This window comes from Leptidea sinapis, chromosome 33 (genome assembly GCF_905404315.1).
Source record: "Leptidea sinapis chromosome 33, ilLepSina1.1, whole genome shotgun sequence".
Classification (NCBI taxonomy): Eukaryota; Metazoa; Arthropoda; class Insecta; order Lepidoptera; family Pieridae; genus Leptidea; species Leptidea sinapis.
Window position 1 is genome coordinate 5,583,182 of NC_066297.1, and position 19,501 is coordinate 5,602,682.

Consider the following 19,501-nt stretch of genomic DNA (forward strand, 5'->3'; position numbering starts at 1 on the left):
GAAAACATAATTTTGTGCGGGGGCCATCTTGGATTTGAAAAATGATCACAAAATCGTTCTTAGAACCCTCGAGAACCTCTGATACGATACCCATAATGTAGTTATCATATTTTGTAGCCGCGGCCTTCTTGGATTTGAAAAATGATCACATTTCTGCTCCCTCGAGAACCTCTGATACGATACCAATAATGTAGATATCCTAATTTTGAGCGGCGGCTATGTCGGATTTAAAAATGATCCCAAAATTGTTTTCTGCACCCGCAAAAACCTCGGACACGATATCCATATTGCTGAAAACATATTTGTTTGCGGCAACCCTCTTGGATTTCAAAAATGATCACAGAATTGTTCTCTGCACCCTCGAGAACTTCGGATACGAAACCCATAATTTAGTTATCATAATTGTTCTCTGCACCCTCGAGAGCCTCGGACACGATATCCATATTGCTAAAATCATAATTTTGTGCGGCGGCCATCTTGGATTTGAAAAATGATTACCAAATCGTTCTATACACCCTTAAGAACCTCGGATACGATACCAATAATTTAGTTATCATACTTTTGAGCGGCGGCCATCTTGGATTTGAAAAATGATCACAAAATCGTTCTCAGTACCCTCGAGAACCTCTGATACGATACCCATAATGTAGTTATCATATTTTGTAGTTGCGGCCATCTTGGATTGGAAAAATGATCACATTTCTGCTCCCTCGAGAACCTCTGATACGATACCAATAATGTAGATATCCTAATTTTGAGCGGCGGCCATGTCGGATTAAAAATGATCCCAACATTGTTTTCTGCACCCGCAAAAACCTCGGACACGATATCCATATTGCTGAAAACATAATTGTTTGCGGCAACCCTCTTGGATTTCAAAAATGATCACAGAATTGTTCTCTGCATCCTCGAGAACCTCGGATACGTTATCCATAATGTAGTCATCATACTTTTGAGCGGCGGCCATCTTCGATTTGAAAAATGATCACAAAATCGTTCTCTGCACCCTCGAGAACCTCGGATACGATACCCATAATGTAGTTATCATAATTTTGAGCGGCGGCCATCTTGGATTTGAAAAATGATCACAAAATCATTCTCTGCACCCTCGAGAACCTAGGATACGATACCCATAATCTAGTTATCATACATTTGAGCGGCGGCCATCTTGGGTTTGAAAAATGATCACAAAATCGCTCGCTGCACCCTCGAGAACCTCGGATACGATACCCATAATCTTGTTATCATACTTTTGAGCGGCGGTCATCTCGGATTTAAAAATGATCCCAAAAGTGTTTTCTGCACCCTAGAGAACCTCGGACACGATATCCATATTGCTGAAAACATAATTTTGTTCGGGGGCCATCTTGGATTTGAATAATGATGTCAAAATCGTTCTCTGCTCCCTCGAGAACCTACTATACGATACCCATAATCTTGTTATCATACTTTTGAGCAAAGGCCATCTTGGATTTGAAAAATGATCACAAAATCGCTCTCTGCACCCTCGAGAACCTCGGATACGATACCCATAATGTAGTTATCATACTTTTGAGTGGCGGCCATCTTGGATTTGAAATATGATCACAAAATTGTTCTCTGCACCCTCGAGAACCTAGGATACGATACCCATGATCTAGTTATCATACTTTCGAGCGGCGGCCATCTTGGATTTGAAAAATGATCACAAACTCGCTCTCTGCACTCTCGAGAACCTCGTATACGATACCCATATTTTTGTGATCATAATCTTGCATGGCGGCCCTATTGGATTTGAAAAATGATCACAAAATCGTTCTCGGCACCCTCGAGAGCCTCGGATACGATACCCATAATGTAGTTATCATACTTTTGAGCGGCGGCCATCTTGGATTTGAAAACTTATCACAAAATCGTTCTCTGCGCCCTCGAGAACCTAGGATACGATACCCATAATCTAGTCATCATACTTTTGAGCGGCGGCCGTCTCGGATTTAAAAATGATCCCAAAATTGTTTTTAGCACCCTTGAGAACCTCGGACACGATATCCATATTGCTGAAAACATAATTGTTTGCGACAGCCCTCTTGGATTTCAAAAATGATCACAGAATTGTTCTCTGCACCCTCGAGAACCTCGGATACGATACCCATAATGTATATATCAAAATTTTGAGCGGCGGCCATCTTGGATTTAAAAAATGATCACAAAATCATTCTGTGCACTCTCGAGAACCTCGGATACGATACCCATAATGTAGTTATTATACTTTTGAGCGGCGGCCATCTTGGATTTGAAAAATGATCACAAAATCGTTCTCTGCACCCTCGAGAACCTCGGATACGATACCCATAATATAGTTATCATAATTTTGAGCAGCGGCCATCTTGGATTTCAAAAATGATCACAAAATCGTTCTTTGCACTCTCTAGAACCTAGGATACGATACCCATAATAAAGTTATCATACTTTTGAGCGGCGGTCATCTCGGATTTAAAAATGATCCCAAAAGTGTTTTCTGCACCCTCGAGAACCTCGGACACGATATCCATATTGCTGAAAACATAATTTTGTGCGGAGGCCATCTTGGATTTGAATAATGATGTCAAAATCGTTCTCTGCTCCCTCGAGAACCTACTATACGATACCCATAATCTTGTTATCATACTTTTGAGCGGCGGCCATCTTGGATTTGAAAAATGATCATAAAATCGCTCTCTGCACCCTCGAGAACCTCGGATACGATACCCATAATGTAGTTATCATACTTTTGAGCAGCGGCCATCTTGGATTTGAAAAATGATCACAAAATCGTTCTTAGAACCCTCGAGAACCTCTGATACGATACCCATAATGTACCGTAAAACGGGGTGATTAGGGATCCAGGGGTGAATAGGGATAAAATCAAAATTGAACCTGAGACGAGAAATTAATTTGCTTACCATAGATTACTACATACTTTTTGGAAGAAAATCGTAGTAGAATATATACTCTCTAGGTTGGCAGCATTTGTTTAACATGAAGTCAAGCAATTCGGCGTAAGATTCACTACTGAAGTTGTTGCTCTGTTACCGGTGTTTTTTTGTGGTTCTAAACTTTCGAGATAAATATATTTTTTTAGAACTATTTGAGCTAGTTTAGTTTTATTACGGTATATTAGTTATTTCTAGAGACGTTACATAAAGGGTGAGTACAATTTAAGCGTTTATTTGTAAATTTAACGGTTAAAAGTGGGTGGAGATACTTTTTATCGAAATTTGAGGTGAATAGGAACGCCGAATGGGGTGTATAGGGATGGTTAGTAAGTCTAATAGGGACGCCATATTTGGTTAATAGTGACGAGCTTAGTGACTCAATGGGAATGTAGAAGGGTCAATAGGGACAGGGCTGTCACCACAATGTTCTTGTTTTTTATCATATAAATAGTTACAAAATTAAATATCGGCTTTAAACATGCAAAGATTATTAATACATGATAACTAAAAAGTAAAAAATAAATTATGACGAGTAGTAATTATGAGGGGGTACAACACCTTTACAATTCAAAGAAATCGTTACTTAAGATGTGGATATATAGGAAGAGCATGTGTTATGATAATTCTAATAAGCACAAGCTCAGCTTGGATAGTTACATGGTTCCATTAAGAAGTTCAGATGCCCACCTTCCGACTTAATCACCAGATAAGTTTGCTGGTACTATTGTTATTCTATGTGAATTTGGTTAGTTATAATATATTTTTAATGCAATAGGTAGACAAACGAGTTTATATTTGTTGAACAATAATAAGAAATAAGTGCAATTCTATCATTAAATCTCTTTCTTTTTTCAGATAACATCTATTTTTGGACAACGCCGCGTGATTACCAAACTAGTCGAAACACAAATTATAAAAAATATGACGATTCTGTAATAGAAATAGCACTACACGAGTACAATAGCTCTAACCTTTCCTTTAAAGATGTTTCACGGAAATACGATATACCGAAATCAGTCCTGCATCGACACAACACCCGTGTCATGAAAAAACAAGGAGGCCAAACTGCCCTAAGCCGGGCTGAAGAAGCGTACTTAGTAGAGTACGTAAATGTATGTTCAGAATGGGGATATCCTCTAGAACCCATTGATTTTAGATTGCTGATAAAAGGATACCTGGATAAAATGGGAGTTGATATCAAAAGGTTCAAAAATAATTTGCCAGGTCCTGATTTTATGTCATGTTTTCTTAAAAGGCATAAAAATAAAATTAGCAAAAGACTCAGTCAAAATATAAAGAGAGCAAGAGCAGCTGTTTCACCAGAAACCATCGATCAATATTTTAGAAAACTTGAAACGTCTCTTCGAGGCACACCACCTGCTAACATTGATAATTACGATGAGACCAACCTCAGCGATGACCCAGGACGTCAGAGTGCTGGTTAAGAGAACAGTCAAATACCCTGAAAGGGTAATGAACCATACAAAGGGTTCCACATCTCTTATGATGACTTCTGCAGCCGACGGCACTCTTCTACCCCCATATGTTGTATATAAATTGCAAAATATGTACGATACGTGGCGGCAAAATGGACATAAATATTGTAGGTACAACTGCACACCTTCCGGCTCGTTCGATGGTAATATTTTCCAGGACTGGGTTTGAACTATTGCAATGCCGTATTTCAGTGATAAAATTGGATCTAAAATTTTTATAGGTGATAACCTGGCCTCTTATTTATACTTAATATAATAATTAATATGTTAATTATAATACTTTAAAAAAAGATTTTAATACTTCTATAATGTTGATTATTACAGTGATTTTATATTTTTGAATTCGTTTGTATTATTTAACCTTTACCCGACTGTGCAAAATAATGGTAATATTTGACCTAGCTCGTGACAACCCTGACTGTTTTTTTCTATTGTCCCATAGCTGATCCCTATTAACCCCTCTAAGAGTTTAAATAGGGATGGGCAACATTTTAAGCTATCATGAGTAATTCGTAAATTTTATAAGTTCTTTCTACATTTTATCTAACAGAGATAGTTTTAACTCAAGTTTTTAAATATAAATAACATAGGTTTTATAGAAAGAAATCAGAGAAAATGTCATCTAAAATCTAGTTTCGTCCCCATTGACCCCGTTTTACGGTAGTTATCATATTTTGTAGCCGCGGCCTTCTTGGATTTGAAAAATGATCACATTTCTGCTCCCTCGAGAACCTCTGATACGATACCAATAATGTAGATATCCTAATTTTGAGCGGCGGCCATGTCGGATTTAAAAATGATCCCAAAATTGTTTTCTGCACCCGCAAAAACCTCGGACACGATATCCATATTGCTGAAAATATAATTGTTTGCGGCAACCCTCTTGGATTTCAAAAATGATCACAGAATTGTTCTCTGCATCCTCGAGAACCTCGGACACGATATCAATATTGCAAAAATCATAATTTTGTGCGGCGGCCATCTAGGATTCGAAATATTATCACCAAATCGTTCTCTGTACCCTCGAGAAACTCGTGTACGATATCAATATTGATGAAAACATAATTGTTTGCGGCAACCCTCTTGGATTTCAAAAATGATCACAGAATTGTTCTCTGCACCTTCGAGAACCTCGGACACGTTATCCATAATGTAGTCATCATACTTTTGAGCGGCGGCCATCTTCGATTTGAAAAATGATCACAAAATCGTTCTCTGCACCCTCGAGAACCTCGGATACGATACCCATAATGTAGTTATCATAATTTTGAGCGGCGGCCATCTTGGATTTGAAAAATGATCACAAAATCATTCTCTGCACCCTCGAGAACCTAGGATACAATACCCATAATCTAGTTATCATACATTTGAGCGGCGGCCATCTTGGATTTGAAAAATGATCACAAAATCGCTCGCTGCACCCTCGAGAACCTCGGATACGATACCCATAATCTTGTTATCATACTTTTGAGCGGCGGTCATCTCGGATTTAAAAATGATCCCAAAAGTGATTTCTGCACCCTCGAGAACCTCGGACACGATATCCATATTGCTGAAAACATAATTTTGTTCCGGGGCCATCTTGGATTTGAATAATGATCTCAAAATCGTTCTCTGCTCCCTCGAGAACCTACTATACGATACCCATAATCTTGTTATCATACTTTTGAGCAAAGGCCATCTTGGATTTGAAAAATGATCACAAAATCGCTCTCTGCACCCTCGAGAACCTCGGATACGATACCCATAATGTAGTTATCATACTTTTGAGTGGCGGCCATCTTGGATTTGAAATATGATCACAAAATTGTTCTCTGCACCCTCGAGAACCTAGGATACGATACCCATGATCTAGTTATCATACTTTCGAGCGGCGGCCATCTTGGATTTGAAAAATGATCACAAACTCGCTCTCTTCACTCTCGAGAACCTCGTATACGATACCCATATTTTTGTGATCATAATCTTGCATGGCGGCCCTATTGGATTTGAAAAATGATCACAAAATCGTTCTCGGCACCCTCGAGAGCCTCGGATACGATACCCATAATGTAGTTATCATACTTTTGAGCGGCGGCAATCTTGGATTTGAAAACTTATCACAAAATCGTTCTCTGCGCCCTCGAGAACCTAGGATACGATACCCATAATCTAGTCATCATACTTTTGAGCGGCGGCCGTCTCGGATTTAAAAATGATCCCAAAATTGTTTTTAGCACCCTTGAGAACCTCGGACACGATATCCGTATTGCTGAAAACATAATTGTTTGCGACAGCCCTCTTGGATTTCAAAAATGATCACAGAATTGTTCTCTGCACCCTCGAGAACCTCGGATACGATACCCATAATGTATTTATCAAAATTTTGAGCGGCGGCCATCTTGGATTTAAAAAATGATCACAAAATCATTCTGTGCACTCTCGAGAACCTCGGATACGATACCCATAATGTAGTTATCATACTTTTGAGCGGCGGCCATCTTGGATTTGAAAAATGATCACAAAATCGTTCTCTGCACCCTCGAGAACCTCGGATACGATACCCATAATGTAGTTATCATAATTTTGAGCAGCGGCCATCTTGGATTTCAAAAATGATCACAAAATCGTTCTTTGCACTCTCTAGAACCTAGGATACGATACCCATAATAAAGTTATCATACTTTTGAGCGGCGGTCATCTCGGATTTAAAAATGATCCCAAAAGTGTTTTCTGCACCCTCGAGAACCTCGGACACGATATCCATATTGCTGAAAACATAATTTTGTGCGGAGGCCATCTTGGATTTGAATAATGATGTCAAAATCGTTCTCTGCTCCCTCGAGAACCTACTATACGATACCCATAATCTTGTTATCATACTTTTGAGCGGCGGCCATCTTGGATTTGAAAAATGATCATAAAATCGCTCTCTGCACCCTCGAGAACCTCGGATACGATACCCATAATGTAGTTATCATACTTTTGAGCAGCGGCCATCTTGGATTTGAAAAATGATCACAAAATCGTTCTTAGAACCCTCGAGAACCTCTGATACGATACCCATAATGTAGTTATCATATTTTGTAGCCGCGGCCTTCTTGGATTTGAAAAATGATCACATTTCTGCTCCCTCGAGAACCTCTGATACGATACCAATAATGTAGATATCCTAATTTTGAGCGGCGGCCATGTCGGATTTAAAAATGATCCCAAAATTGTTTTCTGCACCCGCAAAAACCTCGGACACGATATCCATATTGCTGAAAATATAATTGTTTGCGGCAACCCTCTTGGATTTCAAAAATGATCACAGAATTGTTCTCTGCACCCTCGAGAACTTCGGATACGAAACCCATAATTTAGTTATCATAATTGTTCTCTGCACCCTCGAGAGCCTCGGACACGATATCCATATTGCTAAAATCATAATTTTGTGCGGCGGCCATCTTGGATTTGAAAAATGATTACCAAATCGTTCTATACACCCTTAAGAACCTCGGATACGATACCCATAATTTAGTTATCATACTTTTGAGCGGCGGCCTTCTTGGATTTGAAAAATGATCACAAAATCGTTCTCAGTACCCTCGCGAACCTCTGATACGATACCCATAATGTAGTTATCATATTTTGTAGCCGCGGCCATCTTGGATTGGAAAAATGATCACATTTCTGCTCCCTCGAGAACCTCTGATACGATACCAATAATGTTGATATCCTAATTTTGAGCGGCGGCCATGTCGGATTAAAAATGATCCCAACATTGTTTTCTGCACCCGCAAAAACCTCGGACACGATATCCAAATTGCTGAAAACATAATTGTTTGCGGCAACCCTCTTGGATTTCAAAAATGATCACAGAATTGTTCTCTGCATCCTCGAGAACCTCGGACACGATATCAATATTGCAAAAATCATAATTTTGTGCGGCGGCCATCTAGGATTCGAAATATTATCCCCAAATCGTTCTCTGTACCCTCGAGAAACTCGTGTACGATATCAATATTGATGAAAACATAATTGTTTGCGGCAACCCTCTTGGATTTCAAAAATGATCAGAGAATTGTTCTCTGCACCTTCGAGAACCTCGGACACGTTATCCATAATGTAGTTATCATACTTTTGAGCGGCGGCCATCTTCGATTTGAAAAATGATCACAAAATCGTTCTCTGCACCCTCGAGAACCTCGGATACGATACCCATAATGTAGTTATCATAATTTTGAGCGGCGGCCATCTTGGATTTGAAAAATGATCACAAAATCATTCTCTGCACCCTCGAGAACCTAGGATACGATACCCAAAATCTAGTTTTCATACATTTGAGCGGCGGCCATCTTGGATTTGAAAAATGATCACAAAATCGCTCGCTGCACCCTCGAGAACCTCGGATACGATACCCATAATCTTGTTATCATACTTTTGAGCGGCGGCCATCTTGGATTTCAAAAATGATTACAAAATCGCTCTCTGCACCCTCGAGAACCTCGGATACGATACCCATAATGTAGTTATCATACTTTTGAGAGGCGGCCATCTTGGATTTGAAAAATGATCACAAAATCGTTCTCTGCACCCTCAAGAACCTAGGATACGATACCCATAATCTAGTTATCATACTTTTGAGCGGCGGCCATCTTGGATTTGAAAAATGATCACAAAATCGCTCTCTGCACCCTCGAGAACCTCGGATACGATACCCATAATGTAGTTATCATAATTTTGAGTGGCGGCCATCTTGGATTTAAAAAATGATAACAAAATCGTTCTGTGCACTCTCGAGAACCTCGGATATGATACCCATAATGTAGTTATCATACTTTTGAGCGGCGACCATCTTGGATTTGAAAAATGATCACAAAATCGCTCTCTGCACTCTCGAGAACCTCGGATACGATACCGATACTTTTGTGATCATAATCTTGCACGGCGGCCCTATTGGATTTGAAAAATGATCACAAAATCGCTCTCAGCACCCTCGAGAACCTCGGATACGATACCCATAATGTTGTTATCATACTTTTGAGCGGCGGCCATCTTGGATTTGAAAACTGATCACAAACTCATTCTCTGCGCCCTCGAGAACCTATGATACGATACCCATAATCTAGTTATCATACTTTTGAGCGGCGGCCGTCTCCTCATTGTTTTTAGCACCCTCGAGAACCTCGGACACGATATCCATATTGCTGAAAACATAATTGTTTGCGGCAGCCCTCTTGGATTTCAAAAATGATCACAGAATTGTTCCCTGCACCCTCGAGAACCTCGGATACGAAACCCATAATTTAGTTATCATAATTGTTCTCTGCACCTTCGAGAACCTCGGACACGATATCCATATTGCTAAAATCCTAAATTTTGTGCGGCGACCATCTTGGATTTGATAAATGATCACCAAATCGTTCTATACACCCTCAAGAACCTCAGATACGATACCCATAATGTAGTTATCATACTTTTGAGCGGCGCCAAATCGTTCTCTACACCCTCAAGAACCTCGGATACGATACCCATAATGTAGTTATCATACTTTTGAGCGGCGGCCATCTTGGATTTGAAAAAGGATCACAAAATCGTTCTCAGCACCCTCGAGAACCTCTGATACGATACCCATAATGTAGTTATCATATTTTGTAGCCGCGGCCATCTTGGATTTGAAAAATGATCACATTGCTGCTCCCTCGAGAACCTCTGATACGATACCAATAATGTTAATATCCTAATTTTGAGCGGCGGCCATAACGGATTTAAAAATGATCCCAAAATTGTTTTCTGCACCCTCAAAAACCTCGGACACGATATCCATATAGCTGAAAACATAATTGATTGCGGCAACCCTCTTGGATTTCAAAAATGATCACAGAATTGTTCTCTGCACCCTCGAGAACCTCGGACACGATATCCATAATGTAGTTATAATACTTTTGAGCGGCGGCCATCTTCGATTTAAAAAATGATCACAAAATCGTTCTCTGCACCCTCGAGATCCTCGGATACGATACCCATAATGTAGTTATCATAATTTTGAGCGGCGGCCACCTTGGATTTCAAAAATGATCACATTTCTGCTCCCTCGAGAACCTCGGATACGATATCCATAATGTAATTATCATACTTTTGAGCGGCAGCCATCTTGGATTTGAAAAATGATCACAAAATCTTTCTCTGCACCCTCGAGAACCTAGGATACAATACCCATAATCTAGTTATCATACATTTGAGCGGCGGCCATCTTGGATTTGAAAAATGATCACAAAATCGCTCTCTGAACCCTCGAGAACCTCGAATACGATACCCATAATGTATTTATCATAATTTTGAGCGGCGGCCATCTTGGATTTAAAAAATGATCACAAAATCGTTCTGTGCACTCTCGAGAACCTCGGATACGATACCCATAATGAAGTTATCATACTTTTGAGCGGCGGCCATCGTGGATTTGAAAAATGATCACAAAATCGCTCTCTGCACCCTCGAGAACCTCGGATACGATACCCATAATGTAGTTATCATAATTTTGAGCGGCGGCCATCTTGGATTTGAAAAATGATAACAAAATCGTTCTCTGCACCCTCGAGAACCTAGTATACGATACCCACAATCTTGTTATCATACTTTTGAGCGGCGGCCATCTTGGATTTGAAAAATGATCACAAAATCGCTCTCTGCACCCTCGAGAACCTCGGATACGATACCCATAATGTTGTTATCATAATTTTGAGCGGCGGCCATCTTGGATTTAAAAAATGATCACAAAATTGGTCTGTGCACTCTCGAGAACCTCGGATATGATACCCGTAATGTAGTAATCATACTTTTGACTGGCGAACATCTTGGATTTGAAAAATGATCACAAACTCGCTCTCTGCACTCTCGAGTACCTCGGATACGATACCCATATATTTGTGATCATAATCTTGCATGGCGGCCCTGTTGGATTTGAAAAATGATCACAAAATCGTTCTCGGCACCCTCGAGAGCCTCGGATACGATACCCATAATGTAGTTATCATACTTTTGAGCGGCGGCCATCTTGGATTTGAAAACTTATCACAAACTCGTTCTCTGCACTCTCGAGAACCTCGTATACGATACCCATATTTTTGTGATCATAATCTTGTATGGCGGCCCTATTGGATTTTAAAAATGATCACAAAATCGTTCTCGGCACCCTCGAGAGCCTCGGATACGATACCCATAATGTAGTTATCATACTTTTGAGCGGCGTCCATCTTGGATTTGAAAAATGATCACAAAATCGCTCTCTGCACCCTCGAGAACCTCGGACACGATATCCATATTGCTGAAAACATAATTGTTTGCGGCAGCCCTCTTGGATTTCAAAAATGATCACAGAATTGTTCTCTGCATCCTCGAGAACCTCGGACACGATATCCATATTTCTAAAATCATAATTTTGTGCGGCGGCCATCTTGGATTTGAAAAATTCTCACCAAATCGTTTTCTGCACCCTAGAGAAACTCGAGTTCGATATCCTTATTGCTGAAATCATAATTTTGTGCGGCGGCCATCTTGGATTTGAAAAATGATCACAAAATCGTTCTCAGCACCCTCGAGAAACTCGGATACGATACCCATAATGTAGTTATCATACTTTTGAGCGGCGTCCATCTTGGATTTGAAAAATGATCACAAAATCGCTCTCTGCACCCTCGAGAACCTCGGACACGATATCCATATTGCTGAAAACATAATTGTTTGCGGCAGCCCTCTTGGATTTCAAAAATGATCACAGAATTGTTCTCTGCATCCTCGAGAACCTCGGACACGATATCCATATTTCTAAAATCATAATTTTGTGCGGCGGCCATCTTGGATTTGAAAAATTCTCACCAAATCGTTTTCTGCACCCTAGAGAAACTCGAGTTCGATATCCTTATTGCTGAAATCATAATTTTGTGCGGCGGCCATCTTGGATTTGAAAAATGATCACAAAATCGTTCTCAGCACCCTCGAGAAACTGGATACGATACCCATAATGTATTTATCATACTATTGAGCGGCGGCCATCTTCGATTTGAAAAATGATCACAAATTCGTTCTCAGCACCCTCGAGAACCTAGGATACGATACCCATAATGTAGTTATCATAATTTTGAGTGGCGGCCATCTCGGATTTCAAAAATGAACACAAAATCGATCTTTGCACTCTCGAGAACCTCGGATACGAAACCCATATTTTTATGATCATAATCTTGCACGGCGGCCATCTCGGATTTAAAAATGATCCCAAAATTATTTTCTGCACCCTCGAGAACATCGGACACGATATCTATATTGATGAAAACATAATTGTTTGCGGCAGCCCTCTTGGATTTCAAAAATGATCACAGAATAGTTCTCTGCACACTGGCAAACCTCGGACACGATATCCATATTGCTGAAAACATAATTGTGTGCGGCGGCAATCTTCGTTTTGTAAAATGATTACAAAATCGTTCTCTGCACCCTCGAGAACATCGGATACGATACTCATAATGTAGTTATCATAATTTTGAGCGGCGGCCATCTTCGATTTGAAAAAGGATTACAAAATCGTTCTCTGCACCCTGGAGAACCTGGGATACGATATCCATAATGTAGTTATCATACTATTGAGAGGTGGCCATCTTCGATTTGAAAAATGATCACAAAATCGTTCTCTGCACCCTCGAGAACCTAGGATACGATACCCATAATGTAGTTATCATAATTTTGAGTGGCGGCCATCTCGGATTTTTAAAATGATCCCAAAATTGTTTTCTGCACCCTCGAGAACCTCGGACACGATATCCGTATTGCTAAAATCATAATTTTATGCGGCGGCCATCTTGGATTTGAAAAATTATCACCAAATCACTCTCTGCACCCTCGAGAAACTCGTGTACGATATCCATATTGCTGAAATCATAATTTTGTGCGGCGGCCATCTTGGATTTGAAAAATGACCACAAAATCGTTCTCTGCACCCTCGAGAACCTCGGACACGATATCAATATTGCTAAAATCATAATTATGTCCGGCGGCCATCTTGGATTTGAAAAATTATCACCAAATCGTTCTCTGCACCCTCGAGAAACTTGTGTACGATATCCATATTGCTGAAATCATAATTTTGTGCGGTGGCCATCTTGGATTTGAAAAATGATAACAAAATCGTTTTCTGCACCCTCGAAAACCTAGTATACGATACCCTTAATCTTGTTATCATACTTTTGAGCGGCGTCCATCCTGGATTTGAAAAATGATCACACAATCGCTATCTGCACCCTCGAGAACCTCTGATACGATACCCATAATGTAGTTTAACATACTTTTGAGCGGCGGCCATCTTGGATTTCAAAAATGATCACAAAATCGTTCTGTGCACTCTCGAGAACCTCGGATACGATACCCATATTTTTGTGATCATAATCTTGCACGGCGGCCCTATTGGATTTGAAAAATGATCACAAAATCGTTCTCAGCACACTCGAGAGCCTCGAATACGATACCATAATGTAGTTATCATACTTTTGAGCGGCGGCCGTCTCCTCATTGTTTTTAGCACCCTCGAGAACCTCGGACACGATATCCATATTGCTGAAAACATAATTGTTTGCGGCAGCCCTCTTGGATTTCAAAAATGATCACAGAATTGTTCCCTGCACCCTCGAGAACCTCGGATACGATACCCATAATGTTGTTATCATACTTTTGAGCGGCGGCCATCTTGGATTTGAAAACTGATCACAAACTCATTCTCTGCGCCCTCGAGAACCTATGATACGATACCCATAATCTAGTTATCATACTTTTGAGCGGCGGCCGTCTCCTCATTGTTTTTAGCACCCTCGAGAACCTCGGACACGATATCCATATTGCTGAAAACATAATTGTTTGCGGCAGCCCTCTTGGATTTCAAAAATGATCACAGAATTGTTCCCTGCACCCTCGAGAACCTCGGATACGAAACCCATAATTTAGTTATCATAATTGTTCTCTGCACCTTCGAGAACCTCGGACACGATATCCATATTGCTAAAATCCTAAATTTTGTGCGGCGACCATCTTGGATTTGATAAATGATCACCAAATCGTTCTATACACCCTCAAGAACCTCAGATACGATACCCATAATGTAGTTATCATACTTTTGAGCGGCGCCAAATCGTTCTCTACACCCTCAAGAACCTCGGATACGATACCCATAATGTAGTTATCATACTTTTGAGCGGCGGCCATCTTGGATTTGAAAAAGGATCACAAAATCGTTCTCAGCACCCTCGAGAACCTCTGATACGATACCCATAATGTAGTTATCATATTTTGTAGCCGCGGCCATCTTGGATTTGAAAAATGATCACATTGCTGCTCCCTCGAGAACCTCTGATACGATACCAATAATGTTAATATCCTAATTTTGAGCGGCGGCCATAACGGATTTAAAAATGATCCCAAAATTGTTTTCTGCACCCTCAAAAACCTCGGACACGATATCCATATAGCTGAAAACATAATTGATTGCGGCAACCCTCTTGGATTTCAAAAATGATCACAGAATTGTTCTCTGCACCCTCGAGAACCTCGGACACGATATCCATAATGTAGTTATAATACTTTTGAGCGGCGGCCATCTTCGATTTAAAAAATGATCACAAAATCGTTCTCTGCACCCTCGAGATCCTCGGATACGATACCCATAATGTAGTTATCATAATTTTGAGCGGCGGCCACCTTGGATTTCAAAAATGATCACATTTCTGCTCCCTCGAGAACCTCGGATACGATATCCATAATGTAATTATCATACTTTTGAGCGGCAGCCATCTTGGATTTGAAAAATGATCACAAAATCTTTCTCTGCACCCTCGAGAACCTAGGATACAATACCCATAATCTAGTTATCATACATTTGAGCGGCGGCCATCTTGGATTTGAAAAATGATCACAAAATCGCTCTCTGAACCCTCGAGAACCTCGAATACGATACCCATAATGTATTTATCATAATTTTGAGCGGCGGCCATCTTGGATTTAAAAAATGATCACAAAATCGTTCTGTGCACTCTCGAGAACCTCGGATACGATACCCATAATGAAGTTATCATACTTTTGAGCGGCGGCCATCGTGGATTTGAAAAATGATCACAAAATCGCTCTCTGCACCCTCGAGAACCTCGGATACGATACCCATAATGTAGTTATCATAATTTTGAGCGGCGGCCATCTTGGATTTGAAAAATGATAACAAAATCGTTCTCTGCACCCTCGAGAACCTAGTATACGATACCCACAATCTTGTTATCATACTTTTGAGCGGCGGCCATCTTGGATTTGAAAAATGATCACAAAATCGCTCTCTGCACCCTCGAGAACCTCGGATACGATACCCATAATGTTGTTATCATAATTTTGAGCGGCGGCCATCTTGGATTTAAAAAATGATCACAAAATTGGTCTGTGCACTCTCGAGAACCTCGGATATGATACCCGTAATGTAGTAATCATACTTTTGAGTGGCGAACATCTTGGATTTGAAAAATGATCACAAACTCGCTCTCTGCACTCTCGAGTACCTCGGATACGATACCCATATATTTGTGATCATAATCTTGCATGGCGGCCCTGTTGGATTTGAAAAATGATCACAAAATCGTTCTCGGCACCCTCGAGAGCCTCGGATACGATACCCATAATGTAGTTATCATACTTTTGAGCGGCGGCCATCTTGGATTTGAAAACTTATCACAAAATCGTTCTCTGTGCCCTCGAGAAACTAGGATACGATACCCATAATCTAGTTATCATACTTTTGAGCGGCGGCCGTCTCGGATTTAAAAATGATCCCAAAATTGTTTTTAGCACCCTCGAGAACCTCGGATACGATACCCATAATATAGTTATCATAATTTTGAGCAGCGGCCATCTTGGATTTCAAAAATGATCACAAAATCGTTCTTTGCACTCTCTAGAACCTAGGATACGATACCCATGATCTAGTTATCATACTTTCGAGCGGCGGCCATCTTGGATTTGAAAAATGATCACAAACTCGCTCTCTGCACTCTCGAGAACCTCGTATACGTATGCGACAGCCCTCTTGGATTTCAAAAATGATCACAGAATTGTTCTCTGCACCCTCGAGAACCTCGGATACGATACCCATAATGTATTTATCAAAATTTTGAGCGGCGGTCATCTTGGATTTAAAAAATGATCACAAAATCGTTCTCTGCACTCTCGAGAACCTCGGATACGATACCCATAATGTAGTTATCATACTTTTGAGCGGCGGCCATCTTGGATTTGAAAAATGATCACAAAATCGTTCTCTGCACCCTCGAAAATCTCGGATACGATTCCCATAATAAAGTTATCATACTTTTGAGCGGCGGTCATCTCGGATTTAAAAATGATCCCAAAAGTGTTTTCTGCACCCTCGAGAACCTCGGACACGATATCCATATTGCTGAAAACATAATTTTGTGCGGGGGCCATCTTGGATTTGAATAATGATGTCAAAATCGTTCTCTGCTCCCTCGAGAACCTACTATACGATACCCATAATCTTGTTATCATACTTTTGAGCAAAGGCCATCTTGGATTTGAAAAATGATCACAAAATCGCTCTCTGCACCCTCGAGAACCTCGGATACGATACCCATAATGTAGTTATCATACTTTTTAGTGGCGGCCATCTTGGATTTGAAATATGATCACAAAATTGTTCTCTGCACCCTCGAGAACCTAGGATACGATACCCATGATCTAGTTATCATACTTTCGAGCGGCGGCCATCTTGGATTTGAAAAATGATCACAAACTCGCTCTCTGCACTCTCGAGAACCTCGTATACGATACCCATATTTTTGTGATCATAATCTTGTATGGCGGCCCTATTGGATTTTAAAAATGATCACAAAATCGTTCTCGGCACCCTCGAGAGCCTCGGATACGATACCCATAATGTAGTTATCATACTTTTGAGCGGCGTCCATCTTGGATTTGAAAAATGATCACAAAATCGCTCTCTGCACCCTCGAGAACCTCGGACACGATATCCATATTGCTGAAAACATAATTGTTTGCGGCAGCCCTCTTGGATTTCAAAAATGATCACAGAATTGTTCTCTGTATCCTCGAGAACCTCGGACACGATATCCATATTTCTAAAATCATAATTTTGTGCGGCGGCCATCTTGGATTTGAAAAATTCTCACCAAATCGTTTTCTGCACCCTAGAGAAACTCGAGTTCGATATCCTTATTGCTGAAATCATAATTTTGTGCGGCGGCCATCTTGGATTTGAAAAATGATCACAAAATCGTTCTCAGCACCCTCGAGAAACTCGGATACGATACCCATAATGTAGTTTTCATACTTTTGAGCGGCGTCCATCTTGGATTTGAAAAATGATCACAAAATCGCTCTCTGCACCCTCGAGAACCTCGGACACGATATCCATATTGCTGAAAACATAATTGTTTGCGGCAGCCCTCTTGGATTTCAAAAATGATCACAGAATTGTTCTCTGCATCCTCGAGAACCTCGGACACGATATCCATATTTCTAAAATCATAATTTTGTGCGGCGGCCATCTTGGATTTGAAAAATTCTCACCAAATCGTTTTCTGCACCCTAGAGAAACTCGAGTTCGATATCCTTATTGCTGAAATCATAATTTTGTGCGGCGGCCATCTTGGATTTGAAAAATGATCACAAAATCGTTCTCAGCACCCTCGAGAAACTGGATACGATACCCATAATGTATTTATCATACTATTGAGCGGCGGCCATCTTCGATTTGAAAAATGATCACAAATTCGTTCTCAGCACCCTCGAGAACCTAGGATACGATACCCATAATGTAGTTATCATAATTTTGAGTGGCGGCCATCTCGGATTTCAAAAATGAACACAAAATCGATCTTTGCACTCTCGAGAACCTCGGATACGAAACCCATATTTTTATGATCATAATCTTGCACGGCGGCCATCTCGGATTTAAAAATGATCCCAAAATTATTTTCTGCACCCTCGAGAACATCGGACACGATATCTATATTGATGAAAACATAATTGTTTGCGGCAACCCTCTTGGATTTCAAAAATGATCACAGTATTGTTCTCTGCACCCTCGAGAACCTCGGACACGATATCCATATTGCTGAAATCATAATTTTGTGCGGCGGCAATCTTCGATTTGTAAAATGATTACAAAATCGTTCTCTGCACCCTCGAGAACATCGGATACGATACTCATAATGTAGTTATCATAATTTTGAGCGGCGGCCATCTTCGATTTGAAAAAGGATTACAAAATCGTTCTCTGCACCCTGGAGAACCTGGGATACGATATCCATAATGTAGTTATCATACTATTGAGAGGTGGCCATCTTCGATTTGAAAAATGATCACAAAATCGTTCTCTGCACCCTCGAGAACCTAGGATACGATACCCATAATGTAGTTATCATAATTTTGAGTGGCGGCCATCTCGGATTTTTAAAATGATCCCAAAATTGTTTTCTGCACCCTCGAGAACCTCGGACACGATATCCGTATTGCTAAAATCATAATTTTATGCGGCGGCCATCTTGGATTTGAAAAATTATCACCAAATCACTCTCTGCACCCTCGAGAAACTCGTGTACGATATCCATATTGCTGAAATCATAATTTTGTGCGGCGGCCATCTTGGATTTGAAAAATGACCACAAAATCGTTCTCTGCACCCTCGAGAACCTCGGACACGATATCAATATTGCTAAAATCATAATTATGTCCGGCGGCCATCTTGGATTTGAAAAATTATCACCAAATCGTTCTCTGCACCCTCGAGAAACTTGTGTACGATATCCATATTGCTGAAATCATAATTTTGTGCGGTGGCCATCTTGGATTTGAAAAATGATAACAAAATCGTTTTCTGCACCCTCGAAAACCTAGTATACGATACCCTTAATCTTGTTATCATACATTTGAGCGGCGTCCATCCTGGATTTGAAAAATGATCACACAATCGCTATCTGCACCCTCGAGAACCTCTGATACGATACCCATAATGTAGTTTAACATACTTTT

At 40.4% G+C, this 19,501-nt stretch overlaps 1 long non-coding RNA gene across 1 annotated transcript; it reads left to right on the plus strand.

Annotated features, from left to right (window-relative positions):
* The first annotated feature begins 2,835 nt into the window (after positions 1 to 2,835).
* Positions 2,836 to 4,157, plus strand: LOC126974612 (uncharacterized). The gene is made up of 2 exons (XR_007731553.1): positions 2,836 to 3,165; positions 3,810 to 4,157. It is a non-coding gene; the product is annotated as an uncharacterized LOC126974612 (long non-coding RNA).
* Positions 4,158 to 19,501: the final 15,344 nt, after the last annotated feature.